A 21,568-nucleotide genomic window follows, 5' to 3' on the forward strand; every position below is an offset into this window, starting at 1 on the left:
TTTCATATTTAGTTGTACTGTTGGATGCTAATCTAGTAGGGTTTATTTGTTGTTTTTGGTTTTCCAGTAATAATATATGATATGGTAGTATACTTGGAAATTGGAAAGCCTCTATTTTGAAAGAAAACGAAAACTTTAAAAGAGTTCTCTCATATAACCATTCTCAACAAAATTTATTTCTCCCAAGTAAAACAGCATAAAGTTTGAACTTTAAAAAAAACAAAAAACACCAATTTTATATTCTCTCTCATCTTGAAATGATTTAAGCTTACATCAGTAAAGCACCATACAGGTTATTTAAAATGTAAAGAAAATGCCAAACAATAAAGTTCTATGCATTGAAAAGTAATACAGCTTTTCATTTTATCAGTAAAGCCTTTCTCATTTTCAACAACTCTGATTTGAATTTCTGTGTTCTCAAATTCAGACATTGAATATTACATAATTTACAGTTGTACTGTTCAGAGATTTATTGCGACAAATATTTGACAAAGACAGTGCTTGTAAGTGCTGAGATGCAGGTGTGCATGGCTAGCCTTGGCATCCAGTAGTAGTCATTGATGCCAAACACAAGTCCTTTGTACTTATATTGCTGTAGGCACAGCAGATGTAGGTGCAACTTGCTTTGGAAATTGTTCTGATTTTCTATAAATCCAGTTAGAGCTTCAACTATATTTCCCAACTAAGAAATGAAGGCAGTTTAGAATTTTACCACTAGTAAAATATACGGAATTGTAAAGTATGATTCTCATCACAGTACAGTGATCATTCTTGATTAGTCATCTAACTCAAATTCATAACTCAGAGTGTTAGCTTAAAAATTAGTGTCAAACCTGAAGGATTATATGTTTTTTCTCATAATTTTGTAATATAGCAAGTGACCACATGATGGTCTTTAAATAATAAGTTTGTCCTGAAAAAAATTCTCATCTGTGCTTTGATGAAACTCTTATGACAGGAATAAGAATGCATGGTTATTTATTTGACTCTATGGTGTGATGTGATTGGAAAAGCACTTGACTGTTAAGTTTGGTGGTTCAAACCCACCAGCTGATCCTTAGAAATCCTATACCGGATTGTTGAGTGGGAAATGACCCAATAGCACTTAACAACAACAACAGTAATCCTTATTCATAATCAGAGACCAGTTGTACTCCATCCTATGATTTGAATATAAGGACCTGGTGATTCAAATTCACAAGCTGCTTCTAGGGAGAACATTTTTCATTTAAAAATATAGTATGACAGAAACTATATAACTTATTTTATTATATATATATATATTATTTTCCCCTGAATAGAAGGTGTTGTTAAATGTGTTTGAAGAACCAGGAATTGTGTGTCTTTCTTTCAAAGTTGATCTGTAATAATAATCCTATTCAACCAAATGGAGAAGGAAAATAGAGTGATTATAAGCATGTTCACAATTAAAAAGGTATTGGCTTTCAATATTATATGGTGATGGTGATGGTTATGCACCGTGGAGTCAGTTCCTACTTGTAGCAAACTTGTAAAGGGTTTCTAAGGCTGTAAATCTTTCTCTTGTGGAACTGCTGGTATAATCTCAAATTGTTGACCATGAGATTAACAGCTGTGTTACCAGAGCTCCTCTTCAATGTTACATAACCTATAATAGAATAATCCTAGTGTGGTTCTTTAGGATAAGCTCTGAACCACAAGGCAGGTTTGACCTCAAAATTGGCCGTTTGACTCAACCGCCTTTCCTCAGAAACCCTGCACAGAGTCGCTATGAGTTGGAACCAACTGCATGGCACTTATGAACAACAATAAGACAATATAGATTTCATGAAATTTACTAATGTGTTTCTTCCATTACAATAGTAAAATTCAAGAACAGTTTTACAATTGCCCTATAAAGAACAGGGGTTCTTTTTTTTTTTTTTTTAGGCTTTTAAAAAATGTTTTATTGTGAATTATGTGACAGTTTACATGGGAGAACATTAGCTTTACATTCATCCTATCATATATCATTTCATTGCCATGGTTACAATCCCCACCATGCATCATCAACTAACCATAGGGTATACCCTGCAAGCCTCCCCCTTGCACCCAGTTGTCAGCACACAGCCCCTCTCCCTCTCTGGGTCTAAAGTCTCCACCCGATCAGTTTCTCCACTCCATCGTCTCTCCCATCTCTCCATCACTGCTTCTCTGGGTAGGATCCCACACTCCGCTTTTCTCCCTTGATGGTCCCAGGGACTTCGGCTCCTAGACTGCAAAGTTAATCATTCCCCTCCTTGATAAAAAAAAAAAAAAAAAAAAAAAGTCTACATTTACATTTCCAACCCTCACGATTAGTCCTGATAACAATTATTCACTATTATATGACAAGAGACCTATCCACATTTCCTTTCATCAGCCACGCCTAGACAAATTGGATACTACTCAGTGGAGATTCTACCCACCTCCATGCCCTCTGAATCTAGATTTCCTCTTCAAATCTTGTAAGCCAGTCACTTATTGCATTTGAAACCTCCCCATTTTGGGTAGCCAATGTCCAAGTTGTCCATCCCTGTCTAGTGTGTGTATGGAACAGGTGGGAATGATCATTGCTGTAAAGATGTGTTTCCTCTTTTGAACTACTGCATCTGTAAGTGTAGGTCAAGTTCATCAAATTGTATCAGATTACTCTTTTTTTATGTCCTCTTCTTTTTCTTCAAGTTGAGCTATGATCAATCAGTCATTGAAGCAAGGTCAATGGGTATTATCTGCAAGTGTGGGTGTTCTTCCGCATATGCCCTCTCTTCTTAACAGCTGGACGCTTCACTCTCCACTCATCCTCTGTGGCTATGTCACTGACTCTGGGCCCAAGAGTCCCCAGGTCTTGCCACACTGTTGGTCAACCAGGTCTCCACCCCAGTTCACAGGAGTCTATTGAATGTTTTAGGGCTTAGCTCCCAGCTTAATTACTGTTTATCGGTGATGAACGTGGTCAACAATCAGAGTGTGTATTCCCATTGAGTCTCAGTCTTGGAAGGGGGTTTGCTCTGAGGGGACCTGACCACTTGCCTTGATGTCTCCTGAGTGAGCAACTTGCTTGTTCTTTTAGTAATAAGTCGGTCTGCCTATAATGTTTTGTATTTTTCCTGTTGGTCTTTCTTTCAAGAAGTATCATCTCTTCTTCTAGCCTTGCCAGGCTGGTCTGACTGTCCTTTCAAGTGGAGATTTCCCTCCTCTGAAGATTGTGAATGGGGTTCAGGATTCCACCTATGGTCTTATTTAATGCAGAGGCTCCACAGGAAGCCTCCTTCACTGGGCATGTTGTAGCCACATTTTAGGTATTGCAATCAGTTATAAGCAGAAGACGGACTTACAAGATTTCTATGGTGTTATTTCTGGCTATTCCTTTCTCTCCCCCTCAAGTTGCTATTTTATATGGTATGACAGGGAAACCAAGATTCATGACAGCCAAGCATCTTAATATTATTTTCCCCCTTTTCCCCATTCCAACCATGTCTCAATCTCTGTATCCCAGAGCCCTGTTATTTCAAGGATGTGCATACATTATTATTTACTTCTGTCCTGCTTAGCCCATGCAAACCTGCCTAATTGTTCTCTCATCCATTTTGTTCTTCCATTCTCCTTGCCCTACTTGTATATTTCCACCTTGCCTAGCAAGCAACCAAATTATCCTGTGTCTATTCCCTACCTTGTGCTCCACCTTCCCTTCCCTCCCTTCATCCCACCCCCTACATCCCAGTAACCCACAAAGAATGCCCCCCTCTTTAGTACTGGTACTTTTTTCTTAGTCTTTTACAGTCCTATGCAGTATTTCTCGTTTTGTGACTGACTAATTTCACTCAACATAATGTCCTCAAGGTTCTTCCATGTTATGCGGTGGCTTGCATCCTCCTTGTTATTCTTCAATGTAGCATAATATTCCATTATGTATATGTACCACAGTTTCTTTACCATTCTTCAGTTGATGGAACTTAGGCTGTCTCAATCATAAGTTTTTATTTTTTAGTACGTCCCATGCATCTATTTTGCTTACTTTTGTTTGTGTAGTTTTCAAAATGTTTGGTAGTCTGTGTATTCCTTGAATTAGTGCCCTCATATTTGTCCCGATTTTTTCATTGATGACCTTCATATTCCTGGGATTCACATGTACATCTTTAATCCATCTTGAGTTGGTTGTTGTATGAGGCATAAGGTGAAGGTCTTTTTTCAATCTTTTGCATATTGCTTTCCAGTTCTGCCAGCACCATCTATTGAAGAGACGATCTCTTCCCCATGCCATATATTTAGGTATTTTGTAAAAAATCTGTTGGCTGTATGTAGATGGGTTAATTTCTAGATTCTCAATTTTGTTCCATTGATTTTTGTATCTTTCATTGTACCAGTACTAAGCTGTTTTAACCACTATAACCATGTAGTAAATTTGGAAGTTGGTTAGTGAGATACCTCCAACCTTATTCTTCTTCTTAAGCAGCGCTTTGCTTATCCTGGATCTCTTTTTGTAATTGTTTTTTCCATCTCTTGAAGAATGCCTTTGGATTATTGATTGGGATTGCATTATATGAGTAAATTGCTTTGGGCAGTATTGACACTTTCACAATGTTAAGTCTTAATATCCAGGATTATGGGACATTCTTCCATTTTTGTAGGTCTCTTTGGTTTCTGGTAGTAGTGTTTTGTAGTTTTCTTTGTATAAATCCTTTGTTTCTCTGGTTACATTTATTCCTAGATATTTCATCCTTTGGGTGGCTATTGTAAATGGTATTGTTTTCCTAAGGTATTTTTAATGCTGTTGTTTTTGGTATAGAGGAATCCAACTGATTTTTGTATGTTGATCTTATACCCTGCCACTTTGCTAAATCTTTCAAAGAGGTCTAGTAGCTTCTTTACTGAGACTTCGGGGTTTTCTACATATAGAGTCATACCATCTGCGAACAGAGACAGAGTTTTACTTCCTCTTTGCCAATTTTGATGCATTTAATTTCCCTATCTTGCCAAATACCTCTTGCTAAGTCTTCCAGCACAGTATTGAATAGGAGTGTTGACAAAGCACATCCTTGTCTGGTTCCTGTTCACAGAGGGAAGGCTTTCAGTTTCTCTCCATTGAGAGTAATGTAGACTGTTGGTTTTGTGTATATACTCTTAATTATGTTGAGGAATTTCCCTTCAATTCTAACTTTGCTGAGTGTTTTTATCAGGAATGGATGGTGGATTTTGTCAAATGTCTTTTCTGCATCAATCGCTGTGATCATGTAGTTCATTTTCCCCCCCTTATTTATATGGTGGATAACATTGAACATTTTTCTAATGTTAAACCATCCTTGCATCCCTGATATGAATAAAACTTGATCATGATGTATCATCTTTTTGATGTGTTGCTGGATTGTGTTGGCTAGGATTTTGTTGAGAATTTTTGCATCTATGTTCATGAGTTATATTAGTTTTCAATTTTCTTTCTTAGTCACATCTTTCCCTGGTTTTGGTATGAGGGTTACGCTTGATTCATGAAATGTATAAGGAAGTTTTCCATCCTCCTCTATATTCTGGAATAATTTTAGTAAAATTGGTGACAGCTCTTCCCTGAATGTTTGGTAGAATTCACCTGTGAAGCCATCTGGGCCTGTACGTTTTTTGGTTGAGAGTTATTTGATAACTTGATCAATTTCCTCTTTTGTTATGTGTCTGTTCAGGTTTTCTACTTCACTGTGTGTAAATTTAGGTAGGTTATGTCTATCCAAAAATGTGTCCATCTCTTCTAAGTTTTCAAACTTGTTGGAGTACAACTCTTCATAGTATTCTGTTATTATCCTTTTGATTTCCTTTAGATTTGTTGTGACATCGCCCGTGTGGTTTCTAATGCGTGTTATTTGTGTCTTCTCCCTCTTTTCTTTTTTTAGGTTTGCCAGTGGTCTGTCAATTTTGTTAATCCTTTCAAAGAACCAACTTCTTGTCCTGTTGAATGTATCTATATTTTTTCTGTTTTCTGTATCATTTATTTCTGCTCTATTTTTTATTGTTTCTTTTATTTTGGTGGCTCTAGGTTCCCTCTGTTGGTCTGTTTCTAATTGGTGTAGATGCTGTGTTCATGTGCTAATTTTTTTTTTTTTCCTTATTGGATGTGTGTGTTTATTGCAATAAATTGTACTCTCAACACCGTTTTCTCCGTGTCCCAACCATTTTGGTATGTTTTGTTTTCATTCTCATTTATTTATAGGAACTTTGTAAATTCACATTTAATTTCTTCTACTACCCAGTCACTTTTCAGCAGGGTGTTATTCAGTTACCATGTATTTGATTTATTTCCTTGGTCTTCCTATTATTGATTTCTATTTTGATAGCATTGTGGTCTGAAAAGATGCTTTGTAGTATTTTGCTATTTGTAAATTTATGGAGATTTGTTTTGTGGCCTAAGACATGGTCTATTCTGGAGAATGTTCCATGTGCACTATAAAACAATGTGTATTGTGATATAGTTAGGTTGAATGCTCTGTACACATCTATGAGGTCCAGTTGGCTTTTTGTGTTGTTTAGTTCTTTTGTGTCTTTGTCAAATTTCTTTCTGGTTATTTTATCCATTTTTGAAAGTGGTGTATTGAAATCACCCATTATTCTTGTAGATTCATCTATTTCTTTCTTCAAATCTAGTAGAATTTGCTTTATATATTTTGGAGCTCTTTCATTGGGAGCATAGATATTTGTTGTGGTTATGACATCTTGTTCAATTGTCTCTTTAATCATGAGATAAAGTTCAACTTTATCTATTATGATGGTTTTTGCCTTAACATTTATTTTATCAGAGATTAGTATGGCCAGTTCTGTTAGTTTTTTGTTGCAACTAACTTGGTATAAGTTTTTCCATCTTTTGACTTTTAATCTGTTTTTGTCTATGTGTGTGAGATGTGTCTCATTCAGGCAGCATATTGACGGGTCTTCTTTTCTTATCCATTCTGCCTCTCATTGTCTCTTAACAGGTACATTTAATCTGTTTAAATTCAGTGTAATTATCATTGTTGTTGTTATTCTTAGGTGCTATCTAGTAGGAACCAACTCATAGCGACCTCATGCACAGCAGAATGAAACAATGTCCAATCCCAGGCCAACCTCACTACACTTGAGTCCATCAATGCTGCCACCTGGCCAAACCATGTCATTGGGGGTCTTTCTCATTTTATCCTTCTCCAATGACTGTTCTCTACTGACAATATGTCCGAATTATGAGAGACGAAGTTCAGCCATCTTGGCCTCTAAGGAGTACTCTGGCTGCACTTCTTCCAAAAGAGATCTGTTGGTTCTTTTGGCAGCACATGACACTTTTAGTATTCTCCTCCAACATCATAATTCAAAGGCAACAATTCTTCTATGATCTTCCTTATTCACCGCCCAGCTTTTGCATGCATATGAGGTTATTGAAAATAGCATGGCTTGGGTCAGGCGCACCTTAGTCCTCAAGCTGACATCTTTGCTCTTCAACACTTTAAAAAGTTCCTGTGCAGCAGATTTGCCTAATGCAATACGTCATCTGATCTCTTGACTGCTGCTTCCATTAGTGTTGATAGTTGATCCAAGAAGAATGAAGTCCTTGACAACTTCAATCTGTTCTCTGTTGATAAGAATGTTGTTTACTGGTCCAGTGGTGAGGATTTTTGTTTTCTTGGCATTGATATGCAATCTATACCAAAGGCTGTGCTCTTTGATCTTCATTAGTAAATGTTTTAAGTCCTATTCACTTTCAGCAAGGAATGTTGTATCATCTGCATATTGCAGGTTGTTAATTAGTCTTCCTCCAATCCTGATTCCAAGTATTTCTTCATAGAACCCATCTTCTCATTTATCTGCTCATCATACAGTTTGAATAAGTATGGTGAAATAATACAACCTTGTTGCACACCTTTCTTAATTTTAAAACATTCAGTGTTCCCATCCTCTGTTGGAACAACTGCTTCTTGGTCCAAGTACAGATTCCTCATGAGTACAATTAAGTGTTCTGGAATACTCATGCTTCACAATTTTTTCCATAGCTTGTCATGATCCACATAATCTAAAGCCTTTGTACAGTCGATAAAGCACAGGTAAACATCTTTCTGATATTCTCTGCGTTCAGCCAGTATCCTTCGGACATCAGCAATGATATCTCTTGTTCCACGGCCTCTTCTGAATCCAGCTTGAAACTCTGGAAGTTCTCTGTCAAGGTATGATTGTAGCCATTTCTGTATTACCTTTAGCAAAACTTTAATCGCTTGAGATATCAAAAAGATTGTCCGATGATTTCCACATTCTGGTGGGTCACCTCTCTTTGGAATGGGCACAAACATTGATCTCTTCCAATCAGTCGGCCAGACAGTTGTCTTCCAAATTTCCTGGCAGAGATGAGTGAGTGCCTCCTATGCTGCTTCACTTTCTTGAAAGATTTCAATTCTTCTTCCATCAATTCCTGGTGCCTTGTTCTTTGCCAATTCCTACAATGAATTTGGGACTTCCTTCCTGAGTATCATTGGCTCTTGATCATATGGTACCACTTGAAATGGTTGAACAGTAACCATTTCCTTTTTGTACAATGACTCTGTGTATTCCTACCATCTTCTCTTGATGCATTCTGCATCATTCAATAATTTACCCAGAGAATCTTTCAATAGCGAAATTTGAGGCTTCAATTTTTTCTTCAGTTCCCCCAGCTTGAGAAACACCAAGCTTGTTCTTCCTTTTTGGTTTTCTGATTCCAAATCTTTGCATATTTTGTTTTAATATTTGCATTTATCTTCTTGGGCTGATCTTTGAAATTTTCTGTTCAGCTGTTGGACCTCCTCATTTCTTCCATTTGCTTTAGCATCTCTATGCTGGAGAGCAAGTTTCAGAGTCTCTTCTGACATCCATTTTGAACTTTTTCTTCTTTCTTGTCTTAATGACTTTTTGCTCTCTTCCCGTATGTTGTTCTTGATGGCACCCCACAACTCTTCTGGTCTTCTGTCTTTAGTGTTTAATGTATCAAATCTGTTCTTCAGATGATCTCTAAATTCAGGTAGGATAAATTCAAGGCCATATTTTGGCTCTCGTGAACTTGTTTTCAAATTCTTCAGTTTCATTTTTAATTTGCAAATGAGTAATTGACGGTCTGTTCCACAGTCTGCCCCTGGCCTTGTGTTCAGTGATGATATGGAGCTTTTCCTTCTTCTCTTTCCACAGATGTAGTCAATTTGATTTCAATGTGTTCCATCTGGCGAGGTCCTTGTGTATAGTTGTCTCTTATGCTGTCTAAAGAAGTTATTTGAAATAAAGAAATCGTTGGTTTTGCAGAATTCTATCATGCTTTCTCCATCATAATTTTTATCACCAAGGCCATATTTTCCAACTACTGGTCCTTCCTCTTTGCTCTCAACCTTTGCATTCCAATCACCAGTAATGAGCAATACATCTTGATTGCATGTTTGATCAATTTCAGATTGAAGAAGCTGATAAAATTCTTCTATTTCATCCTCACTGGCTTTAGTGGTTGATGCATAAATTTAAATAATAGTGGTATTATCTGGGCTTCCCTGTAGGCACATGGAGATTATCCTACTACTTACAGTCTTGTACCTCATGACTGATCTGTATATGTTCTTTTGACGATGAACGCAACACCATTCCTTTTAAATTTGTCATTACCAGGATAGTAAACCATGTGGTTGTCAGATTCAAAATGGCCAATACCAGTCCATTTCAGCTCACTAATGCCTAAGATATCGATGTTTATGTGTTCCATTTAATTTTTGACAACTTCCAATTTTCCCAGATTCATACTTCATACATTCCATGTTCCGATTTTCCTTGGATGTTTACAGCTGTTTCTCTTCATTTTGAGTTGTGCCCCATCAGCAAATGAAGGTTCTGTGGGCTTTTCTTCCATGAGCTTAACACCATCCACGTCATCATGGTCAACTCTACTTTGAGGAGTCATCTCTTTCCTAGTCTCATTTTGAGTCCTTCCAACCTGAGGGGATCTTTTTCTGGCACTGTATTTGACAATGTTTATCTGCTATTCACAAGGTTTTCTGTGACTAACGATTCGGAAGTAGTTCACCACTCTTTCTTCCTAGTCTGTCTTTGTCTGGAAGCTCATCTGAAACCTGTCCACCATGGGTGACCCTGCTGGTTATATAAAATACCTGTGGCATAGCCCTCAGAATCACAGCAACTCAAACCACCACATCACGACAGACAGATGAGTTGTGGCCATTTGTTTTTACGTCGAAAATGTCATTTTAGATTTTGGTGTCAATCTTGATACCATCAAGATATTCTCTCCCAAGATGGCTGCTCCAAGAATAGCTGAGTGTCTTGAATTAGAAAACAATGGATTTCTTGATTCTCCTACAAAGTTCCCTAGCTGTAAGCCCTCCAATCCTCCAAATATTCCTTTATATGTGTTTCAGATTTCTAGCACCATCCCCTGAGCCTGCTTGGCCCAGTATTCTGTGTTGTTATTGATGGAGCTCCTCACTGCACGTCTGCCCTATCTGCCATCTTGATTGTATGGATTAATTGCAACCACTATATTTGTTTTGTCATGTTGCTGCTTCCTTTGTTGTGTGTGTCTTCCTCTGTTGAGTTTATGCTTTTTGTGTTCTTTCTTATGAGTTTCCTCATAGTTTTAATGATTCCATATTCTTCTTGGATTTTTATTTATTTATTTTGTATGTTGTGAAGTGTTAATTTTCTTTGAAGTTGCGTTATATTCCATTAACTTTTCTCTCCATTTAGTGCTGTCTATTTTTTAAGGTAATCTATATGACCTTCTCACCATCTGGATTTCTGTTCCTACGTGTTTACCTTCTTTTACAATGTAATTGCTTTGATCTTAGGCTGACCTCCCAGATTCTCTGAGTTTGTTCTTATAGTTTTTTTCTGTGCTTGTCTCTTCCTTCTGTGGATTTAATTCTGGGAGGTGTTGCCACGTATGTCAATCTCTAGTTGTTGTCTATTATTGTTTGTTCTCAACCCACAGAACTCTCTTTAGGATATTTTGTAGCGTAGGGTTGGCTTTGGCAAAATCCCTTAGCTTCTGTTTATCCTGGAATGTTTTGATTACACCATCATATTTGATTGATAGCTTAGCTGGATAAAGGATTCTTGGTTGGCAGTTTTTTTTTTTTTTTTTCTTTCAGGGTTTTCTGTATGTCTCCCCATTGTCTTCTTGCTTGCATGGTTTCTGCTGAGATCTGAGCTTAATCTTACTTGCTTGCCTTCGTTTGTAAGACTTCTGTTTTCCTTAGCTGCTTTCAGGTATATCTCCGTATCTTTGATTTTGCAGAGCTTGATTATGATATGTGTCAGTGATATTTTGGGGGGGTCTATCCTTCTTGAGGTTCATTGAGCTTCTTGAATTTTTATCTTTTCTCTTTTGAAGATGTTAGAGAAATTTTCTTCCAGCAGTTCTTCAACTATTTCTCCTGTGGACTTGTGTGATTCTTCTTGTTCTGGAATGCTAATAATTCTCAAGTTATTCCTCTTCATGATGTCCAACATGAATCTTAGACCTTCTTCAGATTTTTTTTTATCCCTTTTTTGTCTGTTTGCTCTTCTATCTTAGTGGTATTGAGAGATTTGTCTTCCAGATCACTGGTTCTGCATTCCATCTCTTCTATTCTACACCTTTGTCATTTTAGTGTATTGTATATTTCTGATAGTCAATTATTGATTGTTTGGACCTTTTTATGTAGGTTTTGAATTGTTTCCAATGCTTTATCTATCTTATGATTGTTCCTATAGTGATTTCCAGACTTCTTACTTATTTTTCTCAACTCCATTGTAAAGTGTTTTGAAATATTTTATCATCGTTTTTCTGAATTCCTTCTGACATTTTCAAGGTCTGCCCTCCTTCCAGAATGGAGTCCAGGTCTGCTTCTAGGTCACTTGTCTCAGACATTTTATCTTGTTTCTGAACATGTGCTGATATGGTCATCTGCTTTAGCTTTTTGGGCATGTTTAGTGCTTATCTGTGGCCGTAATACTTAATTGAGTATATGTTTTGGTATTTTTTATGGTTTCTGATTGCTTCCAGGTAGATGTGACCAGGATGTGGGCTTCCTTTTTCACTCTTCTTATTGCTTAACTCAGAGTAACTTTTACAGGTTTTTTCTGCCTGTCTGGTATATGGCAGTTGGTATTGGTTATTGTTTGGATGTTTGTGTTTCATAGAGTGTGTTTTCAGCTTGACTGCATTTCAGCAGTTTCTGTCTCTTCTTGGGTAATATAAGAATAAAAAGAGTCCCCCAAACGTATAAGGTGGAGCATACAACATCAAAACAGCACCATCAAAAAGAAAAAAAATAACAAAAAAGAAACAACAACAACAAAAAGACCAAACTAGACTGAATACTGTAGGCTATAAATGCAGCAAAGGGAGAGGAGGAAGAGAAAAAAAAAAAAAAAAATCTGTAGCCTACTATGAGTATGACTTTAATGTCCTCTCTTCAGCTTCTTGCTTTCAAAGCTTCCTGAGAGATTATAAGATGCTTCTGTTGGCTTTTATGCTATAGCTCAGGATTTAATTTTATTTTTGGCCTGTTTGTTTTTTAAACTCTCTTTCCCTCTCTATACTCCTGTCCTGGCCTTTCTGGTAATTAAAAAAAACAAAACACACACACACATAAACACACACACACACACACACACACAAAAAAAAAAAAGAGTGCATGGCCAGCTCTTGGGCTGAGAGTATCTGTGCCCATGCATGGCAGAATTACCCACCAGTGGTGTGGGTGGGGTGTGTGTACTTGCTCATGCACCCGCTCTAGTCACCAGAATGGAGGTGCACACACAGTTGGGCGTGTCAATTAACAGATACAAAAAAAAAAAAAAAATCAGAACAAAGCAAAACCGACAAACTGTATTGTCCATCTTTGCTTTGAGATTTCCATGGTGTTTTTCCATGGTGTGTCTGCTCCCCTGCTTGGTCTTGCCATTTAGTTTTGACCAAGTTGTTGGCTTGGTTCCACGGAGCCTGGCAAATTCAAAAGTACATGATTTCTTTCTTTTGCTGCAAGTTCCACAACTATAAGTTTTCAAACCTTTTAAATTTTCCTATCTCTGTGGTTCAGAGTTTTGGCGTTCTGCCCTGGATCTGCTTTGCCTGGTATTCTGTGGTATTGCTTATGGCGGACTTCACTGCACCTCCACTCTAGCTGCCATCAAGCCCCACCTCTCAAAAAAGTGCTTTTTGTATATTGCATACATCTTACAATAGTGATGAATAATCATAACTTGATCATTGTTCTTAATTTTAATTTTATATATTTTGTCCAAATTTAGCTACTATATATTGTTTGAGTTATTCACCAGATCTTATGTTTGACGTGTTGTTGTTGTTGTTAGGTACCATTAAGTCATTTCCCACTCATAACGACCCTATGTATAATAGAACACTCTCTGCTATTGTGCCACACTCACAATCATAATTATACTTAAGAACATTGTTGTTGCCACCTAGCCAATCCATCTCATTTGGGTTATTCCTCTTTTTCACTGACCCTCAACCTCATTGAGCACTTATATCCTTCCTCAGGGATTGGTTCCTCCTGTTAATAATTTTCAAGTATGAGAGACAAAAATCTTGCCATCCTGGCTCCTAAGAAACATTCTGACTGAACTTCTTCAAACATATATTTGTTTGTTTTTCTGGCAGTCCATGGTAATTTTTAATACTCTTTATAAAACCATAGCTCAAATTCATCAATTCTTCCACAGTCTTCATTATTCATTGTGCAACTTTCACATGCACATGAGGCTATTGAAAATACCATGACACACCTTAGTTCTCAAACTGTTATCTTTGTTCTTGAACATTTGAAGAGGTCTCCTACAACAGATTTGCCTAATGCAATACATTGTTTTATTTGTTCACTGCTGGTTCCATAAGTGTTCACAGTGGATACCAGTAAAATGTAGTCTTTGACAACTTTAGTCAATTCTCAATTTATCATCATGTTATTAAAGCCAGGATGGATAGGCTAGAATTTGTCTCTTGTAGTTCCAACATATTATCAGGTGGTACTACTACCTAGAGAAGGATATCATGCTTGGTAAATGGAGGGTCAGGAAAAAGAGGAAGACCCCACACACACACACACACCTCAATGAGAAGGATTGGCACAGTGACAGCCGCAATGGGCTAAAACTTAGAAAAGATTGTGAGGATGTCGCAGGACAGGGCAGTGTTTCACTCTGTTTTGCGTAAAGTCACTATGAATCAGAACTGAATCGACCACATCTAACAATAAATAGCATGATGTTTTTTTTATTGTCCCAGTGGTGAGAATTTGTTTTTATGTTGATTTGCAACCTTTACCTAATATTGTAGCATCTGATCTTCATCAGTAAATATTCAGTAAGTATTTTAAGTCCATTTGGCTTTCAACAAGCAAGGTTGCATCATTTGTATATCACATGAGTATTACTCCAATCTTGATGTCACTTTCTTCTTCATATAACCCAGCTTCTCAGATTATTTGCTCAGCATACAGATTGAATAAATTTTGTGAAAATATACAACGCTGACACTCAACTCTCCTGATTCTAAACCATTCACTGTCACTTTGTTCTGCTCAAAAGACTGTCTCTTTTTCTATGTGCAGGTTCTTCATAAGCACAATTAAGTGTTTTGGAATAATTATTCTTCACAATGTCATCCATAGCTTGCCATGATTCACACAGTTAAAGTCTTTTCATAGTGAGTAAAGCACAAGTAAGCATCTTTCTGATATTATCTGCTTTCTGCCAAGTTCCATCTGATGTCAGCAATTATACCCCTCATTCCACATCCTCATCTGAATCTGACTTGAACCTCTGGCAGTTCCCTGTCAGCATACTGTTGCAGCCATTTTTGAATTTTCTTTAGTAAATTATCTACTTGCATGTGATATTAATGTTACTGTCTGAGTATTTCTGCATCCTTTTTGGTCACCTCTCTTTGGAATGGACACAAATATGGATCTCTGACAAGTAGTTGGCTAGGTAGCTGTCTTTGTAATTTCTTCATGGAGATGAGTAAGAGCCTCCAGTGCTGTATCAATTTGTTGAAATTTTTCAATTTGTATTTCATCAATTCATGAAGACTTGTTCTTTGCCAATGCCATCAGTGCATGTTGGAATTCTTTTTTTCAGTATGATAGGCACTTGGTCATAGACTACCATTTGAAAGTTTGAACATCAACTATTTCTTTTTGGTACATTAACTGTGTATTCCATTCATCTTCTTTGGATGGTTTCTGCATCATTCACTACTTTGCCCTATGTTGTTTCTAATTGTTGTTCAGTGTGTTCCGACTCATTGCTATCATGTATAGCATTACTGAGGAGTGACCGGGGAATTTGAATTAACAACCTTGCTTTTCAAACCAACTTTGGAGTGCAGTGTTTATCCTATAACACTATACCAGCATTCCATAGAATCCTTCAATATTTCAAGTCAAGGATTGGATTCTTTTCTTCGGTTTTAGTTCTTCCCTTTTGCTTTTGTAACTCCAGGTTATTGTATATTTAGTTATAGTATTCCACATTGTCTTCTTAAGTTTTCTTTTCAGATCTTTTACTTCCTCATTTCTTCCATCTTCTTTAGTATATCTACACTGCAGAGAAAATTTCAGAGGCTCTTCTGATAATTTGGTCTTTTCCTTCTTTCTTATTTACTTTGTGATCTTTTTCTTTCTTTCTGTATAATATTCTTAATGTAATCCCATAGCTTTTCTGGTCTTTAGTCTTTAGTGTCTAATGCATCAAATCTATTCTTTTTTTTTACAAACAAGAATATAGCATTTTATTCATCACCAGATTGTAGGTATTACACAACATAGAATACACATATTTATATAATATATAAGAGAAAAAACATACCATAGAAAGAAATTTTGGTCTGAAATTATCTTATAGGACATCTTTAATTCTGGATGTTCCCTAGGGCAGGCAGCCACAGAAACTCCAGCATTCACGCACCACTCAGAGGATGACTTATCCCCCACTGTATTTACAAGGAATTTTGGAGTCATGGGATGGCCACTGAGGTCCATGACCAGAGACACCAAGTAGGAAACAAAAGAACCACAGTACAGTGAACTAATATAAATATTTCTGCTTTTTGCATTGTCCTCCAGATAGTTCCTTTTTAAATGAAGAGTCATGTCTAGATCCCTCCAGTTGTGCTCCAGTTATTGCTTTGCCTTGTTCTGAACTGGGAGGTACAGTTTGAACTCTACTGGCAGTTCATCCTCTGAGTAGAGTCTGTCTGAGAAGTAAACCCGTTGGATGCGACAGTTTGCATGGATCTGCACACTGAGGGTCTCGATGTAATTTGTGCCATATGCCTGCCCTGTGAAGTCAGACAGGTTGAACTGAATCTGGTTCCAGCCATTATCCAGCCACGTGGGCATGGTACAGATGAAGGGTTTGACCCGGGTGGTGCTCTGGTAGTACTTGGCCGAAACCGCCGACACACATTTTTGTCATCTAGTACCTGTACTTCAAAGGTAAAATATTTCTTTAGGTTTTTGATAATCATGACAAGGAAGGGAAGTTTAATCCCCAGTGTCTTCTTTGGGTCTGCAGGACATGTGATATATGTGATGCTGACATTTGTGCCTTCAATCTCCTGTACCAGGGACTGGATGTCACTATCAATGATTCTTTTGATGTGGCCATTCCACACCTTTTTGTCACAGATCTGCAGAGGCTTGCTGCCGATGCTGTAGAGGATGGAGAGAAAGCCACTCTGGAACGTGTTTTTGAACATCTTGCCGGTGGCCTTCTTCTTAGCAGCGCTGGCAACGATTTTAAGCTCCTGGAGTATTTATGGACACGGAGTGGATATGGTAAAACAGGGGATAGGCCCTGATGTGGAGACAAGAGCTCCTACGCCCTGGTACCCACTGACAGGTGGACTTGAACGTGAAATGCTCAAGTCCATGAGCCTCAAGTCCCAGGTAAGATATCAAAACTTAGGATGGAAACCACAGAAAGTCACATCAAATCTATTCTTGAGATGACCTCTACATTTATGAGGGATATGCCATATTTTGGCTATCATGGACTTGTTTTAATTTTCTTCAGCTTCAGCCTGAACTTGCATATGAGCAACTGATGGTATGTTCCACAGCATTGTATTGGCTGATGATATTGAGCTTTTTCACCGTCTCTTTCCACATATATGTTGTTGTTAAGTGCCGTCGAGTCAGCTCCAACCCATAGTGACCCTGTATAGGGTTTCTAAGGAGATGCTGGTGAGCTTGAACCGCCAACCTTGCAGTTCACATGGCTTTGCAGTCTGGTGCATTAACCCACATCACCACACCAGGATAGTCAATTATATTTCTTTCAATTTTTTTTATTTAAGGTTTTTATTGTGCATTGTGTGAAAGTTTACAGGGCAGATCATCAATTTTACATTCAACAAAATATATACCTTGTTTCATTACAATAATTATAATCCCCTCCATGTACCATCGGTTAACAGTATTTTTCTCTATTCACTTTAGCACTTTTTAAACAACAAAAATACCACTCAGTCATATATAATAATTTACGCCACCAAAGATCACATTCTGCAAGTCTGCCTGCTAACTAACAGCTCATAGTCCCTCTCTTCTCATGAATCTAGAGTCCTCAGCTGCTCCCTCTCTCCATGTCCCCATCTCTTCCTCCATCTCTTGTACCGTTGCTTCTCTGGATAAGATCCCACATTCCATTTGTACTCTTCTCACTTGATGGCCCTAGGGTCATTTGTTTCTGAACTGTAAGATTAACTGCTCCCCCTTTTTTGTTACAAGACATCTACCTTTACAATTGTGACAGTCTCAATTAGTCATGATAACAGTTACTCACTATTGAATCATAAGAACCTTATTCCTATCTCTTGTAACCAGACCCATCTAGACAAGATGAAAACTGTTCAGTGGGGACTCTCCCCCACCACCACCACTGTTAAACTAAACTTCCCCTTGAAACTTCGTAAGCCAGTCACTTCATGCCTTTATCACCACATCATTTTAAGTAGCCAGTGTCTAAGTTGCCATCCTTATCTTCCCTGGTACAGAAGGGATAGCATTGGTACTTCATGTGAAGACTTTTTCCCTCAGTTGGTTTTTAAAGTTACTACCTCCATGAGTATGAGCCAAATTCATCAAGTTTTAGCAATTTACCCTTGTTTCTTTTATCAGAAATTGTGGGTTTTTTAAATTTTTTTATCTTCTCCTAGTTGAGTTATGATTATTAAGTCATCTAGGTTAGGTCAAATGGCTACTATCTGCAACTTTGGGGGTTCTTGTGCACCTCCTTACACTCCATTTCAGCTGAATGCTTCACTCTTAGCTTTAGTCCTCTGTGACTATGTCCTTGTCTATGGGTTCAGGTTGTCCCCAGGTGTCAGCACACTTTGGACCAACTAGTCCTTCCTCTTCTCTCTCTCATCTCCAGGTCAATTGGAGTGTATGGAATGTGGTTGAATTCAGCCCATTTCTTCATTGTTGCCTTTCCACTTCTTCCACTCACCAGTAGACCAATAAAGTTGTCAGCAAGTTTACATGCCTGCTTATGTGTTCCCTTTGAGTTTCAGTCTTAGAGGGGGTTTGTGCTCAAAGAAGGAACTCTATTGCTTGCCTTGATGGCTTCTTGGCAAACAGCTTGTTTATTCTTGTAGTAGCCAGTCATACTGCCATTTTTGTTTTGGGTTTTTCCTGGTCAATTTTATGGTGCATTCCATCTGGTGAGGTTCATGTGTTTCATTATGTTTTTTTAAGATAGGTATTTGCAGTGAACAAGTCATTGGTCTTACAAAATTATATTATGCGATTTTCCAGCATCACTTCTATCATCAAAGCCATATTTTCCAACCACATATCCTTCCTTTTTGTTTCCTACTTTTCCATTCCAATCACCAGTAATTATCAATATATGTTGATTTCATGCATTATCAATTTCAGACTGAAGAAGTTGCTCATTTGAGTTCATTAAGGCATTTTATAATGATGAAGCTAATGCAATGTCCTACTCCCGTAAGGATTTAGACCCTTGAAAACCCTGTACAGGGTCGCTATGGGTCAGAACTGACTCGACTGCACTTAACAACAATAACAACAAGCATAAAAGTATTGTGTGCTCATTGCAGTTATTAAAACAATGCAAAAAAAAAAAAACAACCTACCAGCTGCTACACGGGAGAAAGATGAGGCTTTCTACTCCCGTAAGGATTTACACCCTCGGAAACCCTGTACAGGGTCAGACAAACATGAGAAACATGTGGAAATAGGATGAGAAAGATACAAAGGTTTTTTTCATTTCGTGTTTATTCTACAGTGCCACAGTAGTACTCCAATTCTGACTCATAGCAATCCTGTGTAACCGAGTTACACAGCGTTTCCAAGGCTGTAATTTTTTACAGAAGTAGACTGACACATATTTCTCCCTTGGATCTGTTGGCGAGTTCAAAGCATCAACTTTTCAGTTAGTTCTTTAGCCAATAGGCTTCAAAGTTCCTTTATACAAAATATAGAAATTTTTATTGCTGTTGTTAAATTCCATTGAGTCAGTTCTGTCTCATACCAACCCCGTATTGTGTTTCTGAGCAGCAGCTGGTGGGTTTGAACTGCCAATCTTGTGATTTGAAGTCCAGTGATATACTAATTAAGCTAAAATATAAGGTTTTGTACTTGTCTATTTAAAATTATGTACAGTTATTTTGGTATTTTAAATAGCCTTGTGTGCATGTAAATGTTGGACAATGAATAAGGAAGACTTAGAAGAACTGATACTTTTGAATTATGGTTTTGGAGATTAATATTAAAAGTAACATGGACTGTCAGAAAAACAAACAAATCTGTCTTGGAATAATTGCAGCTAGAATGTTTCTTGGAAGACAGAATGGTGAGACTTCATCTCTCATATTTTGAATATATTATTAGAAGTTACCAGTCCCTAGAGAAGGACATCATGCTTGGTACAATGGAGGGACTGTGAAAAATAAGAAAATCCCAAAGAGATATATCAGCACAGTAGCAGTAACGATGGGCTCAAATGCAATAATTGTGAGGATAATGCATGACCAGAAGAGTATTTCATTTTGTTGTGCATAGGATAGCTATGATTCAGAACCAAAATAATGGCACTTAGCAACAAAATTATGTGAAATTTTTTCGGCAGCTTGCTTTGTACACTCATCATGGACTAGAACATAATACACTACAAATCTAAGGCACTTTTTTATGATAGGATACATATCCATAATGTGATTTTTGTTGTCAGATGCCATTGAGTTGGTAACAACTCATAGTGACCCTATGCACAACAGAATAAAACAATGCCCAGTCCTAGGCTAAAATCATAATCATCACTACATTTTAGCCGATTGCTGCTGTTTCATCTATGCAAATTCATCCTTTTGGGGATCGTCCCCTTTGTCTATACCTTCCACTTTAACAATCATGATATCCTTCTCCAGTAACTGGTTCTTCCTGATAATATGTCCGAAGTATGAGAGACGAAGTCTGGTCATCTTGGACTCCAAAGAGCATTCTGGCTGTATTTCTTTCCACACAGATTCATTTGTTCTTTTGTCAATACATGGTACTTTTAATATTCTTCTCCAACATCATAACTCAAATATATCAATTCTTCTACAATCTTCCATATTTGTTGTCCAACTTTCACATGCATATGAGGTTATTATTATTGGGCATTGCATTAAATTCAGTTTTGCCATTAAATACAATGCTAACACATTTCTTTTAGTACAGATACCTTTGCATGATTACACTTTAACTTCTATGTGATAAAATGATATATGCATGTTTTGGAGATATTGCCATTACCTCTCTCAAAAAAAAATTCAGTATTTAATACATATGCAATGCAATGTGTATGTGTAATCATTTCCCCATATCCTAGCCAGAGTACTTGTAACTGACCTTTTAAATTTTATAAACTAACAAAATAAAATTTGTTTACATGGTTGTTTTAAATTACTCTTAACTTAGTATTAGGGATATTGTTGTTTTGTGCCATTGAGTCACTTCTGACTTATGTTGTTGTTGTTAGATGCCATCGAGTTCGGTACCAACCTATATATAGCGACCTTATGCACAGCAGAACGGAACACTGCAAGATCCTGAGCCAACCTCACTACTGTTGCCATGCTTAAGCCCATCGATGCTGCCATTTGGCCAATGCATCTCATTGGGGGCCTTCCTCTTTTTCTCTGACCCTCCACCTTACCAAACATGATATCCTTCTCCAGCGATTGGTCCTTCCTGATAATATGTCCAAAGTATGAGAGATGAAGTTTGGCCATCTTGGCCTCTAAGGAGCACTCTGGCTGCACTTCTTCCAAAATGGATCTATTGGTTCTTTTGGCAGCCCATGACACTTTCAATATTCTCCTCCAACACCATAACTCAAAGGCATCAATTCTTCTACAGTGTTCCTTAATCACTGCCCAGTTTCGCATGCATATGAGGTTATTGAAAATACCATGGCTTGGGTCAGTAGCACCTTAGTCCTCAAGCTGACATTGTTGCTCTTCAACACTTTAAAAAGGTCTTGTGCAGCATATTTGCCTAATGCAATACGTTGT

At 37.5% G+C, this 21,568-nt stretch overlaps 1 pseudogene; it reads right to left on the reverse strand.

The window, feature by feature from the left end:
• Window positions 1–16,157: 16,157 nt before the first annotated feature.
• Window positions 16,158–16,738, reverse strand: LOC102832305 (annotated as a pseudogene).
• Between the last annotated feature and the right edge of the window lie 4,830 nt (window positions 16,739–21,568).

Source organism: Chrysochloris asiatica, unplaced genomic scaffold, assembly GCF_000296735.1.
Source record: "Chrysochloris asiatica unplaced genomic scaffold, ChrAsi1.0 scaffold00180, whole genome shotgun sequence".
NCBI lineage: Eukaryota > Metazoa > Chordata > Mammalia > Afrosoricida > Chrysochloridae > Chrysochloris > Chrysochloris asiatica.